The following is a 2230-nucleotide window of genomic DNA, read 5'->3' as shown; positions in this document are numbered from 1 at the left end:
GTGGAGTTTTGAGAGCTGGATGTTGTTGCTTTGCGTTTTGTTTTCGGTTTCTCCCGTTCTCCCTCATCAGGTTGCATAAAGCTATGAGCAGGATTTCATTTGTGCCTCGACTCTGGTTTAATCCAGTAATTATACCTCCGATCAAACCAAGTGAATGAAAGCAACCACTGGAAAAAATCTAGTTCCCCGTGATCCAATTACAATTAATTATGTGTGATTACAATTACAATTTTTCATAAGAGCACTATGAGCACAAGCATCAGATTTAAAAAAAAAATTTACATCCCAGTTGCACCTTGAACTTCATTTGAACTTTTCAGTTACAGTTTTGCACTACATAGCTTAACCTCAGAAGTGCCAATTTCAGACAATTTATTGAAGTGTGTGTAATATTTGGCAATTTGAACAGATGTTTCTGTTGGAATTTACCACTGAAATTACTAGTTTTATGTAGGAATAACACCAAACACAATTTAACCACATTCTAGTTACAAGTCACTAAATCAGGCAGATTTCTTGATTGCTACTTAGCAACAAAATTAGTTACTTTTAGCAAAACAAGCTATAGTAACAGATATGTGTTCCTGAATTTTATGCACTCATACTAATAGACATGTCCACCAATGGAGGTTTTAGATCTATTGATCTTTGGAATTTATTTGAGAATGATACAAACTGCAAGAACTGCATGACACAAAACAAACAAAGAACTGTGTAAAGCAACTATCTTTAAATAACAGCCATATTGGATTCTAAGATTAGGTTAGTGTGAAACTCGTCACCAGGCTTTCTTTTCTTTCTTTTCCAACTCGGAAATTAGATATTTTTTAATTCACAAACATGCTGTACAAATGGGCAAGACTGTTTCATTCATTTATTGTAAAAAAGAGAAAAAGACAACAAAAAAAGCCCAACACTTTCTGTTGTTTTGCATTTCTTAACAGAATGGGGCTGCTTGAAAAACATTGTTGGTAGAATTTGATCCAGAGTAATTTTCTGTAGACTATACATGCTGACAAATATACAAGCTATGCAAAACCTGTGTGTTATTGTTTATCGTTTGCTATTTCTGCTGCTTTTTTCTGAGCTGTAGAAAAAGTCAATCACTTCCACAACTCTTACCCACAACGTGTTGCAATCTTGCACTAGCCTTTCATTCTTTAACACTTCCTTTTCAGATGCACAAATAATCCATTTTGTACTCGCTGCACTTCAATTGTGTATTAGTCTATTTTTCTTTGAGTTTAGGTGTTTTTAGAAGTATGGTGATAATTAAGCAAAAGAATGGAAAAATGTAAGGTATTTTCTAGTTAATCAAACTTTTGTCCAGAAAACATTTCTTTACGGCGTGTTTATATTTACTTTGGAACAAGTTGCTTTTAATATATGACACATGACTTCTTGTCACACCAGAAATAACTCTGAGAGACCTCCGCTGGAGAGATGTTGTTTATTAGAGTCATGTAAGCATATTTTGTTACAACAGACAAAGAAAAGCTGATGATTCAATTAAATGATTTGTCATCAAAGCGGGTACAAAAGTTTCCTGTGTTAGGCACACATTGATGCATGTTAGGACCTTTGACGACCTCTCGAAATGTTTCTTTATATCTAAAATGGTATAGCAGCACAAACAAAAAATTTTGCTGCACAAACTAGCACAAACGTTTTATACCAATTTTATCTAATTTGAAGAAGGTGGTTGGGGTGAGGGGCGACTTCACTCAGGTGACACACCTGTCATCCATTGCTGAATACCTGACATGCATTTTGATCCCTTGCGATTTTGATGCATTTTATATGCAGAAAAAAAATAGGGAAACAGATTTAAACCCGGTAAGGGTCCCACTTTTCATAGAGAATGGTCCTACAACAAACTTAAACAAGCTAAGAACATGCGGCCATTGTGTCACTGGCAGACAATAGTCTTTCAGACAATTTTCAATATGGCTTCATTTGTAAATTTTCTCTAATCCAGATCTTTTTTGGCTCTAAATCAATGTAATCGATAATAATCTTCAATGACAGGTCAAGAAGAGATCATTTCCATGTTAGGTACAGGAGTAAACAGATGAAAAGGAGGGTATTCTTGCCCCGTTTAGCCTGCAGCTGTATTTTGACACAGCTTCTGTTTGGCTCAGATCTCGCACAGAAATCCACTCCGGGTTTTCCACGAGGCTCCAAAAATCTATGAAATGTGTTTGCATGTTCCTCTCTGCAAACGGGGATG

The sequence above is a fragment of the Poeciliopsis prolifica genome, unplaced genomic scaffold (assembly GCF_027474105.1).
Source record: "Poeciliopsis prolifica strain line A6 unplaced genomic scaffold, Auburn_PproV2 SCAFFOLD019, whole genome shotgun sequence".
Taxonomy (NCBI): Eukaryota; Metazoa; Chordata; class Actinopteri; order Cyprinodontiformes; family Poeciliidae; genus Poeciliopsis; species Poeciliopsis prolifica.
The sequence above is the reverse complement of the archived record's forward strand: the minus strand, read 5'-3'. Positions refer to the sequence as shown.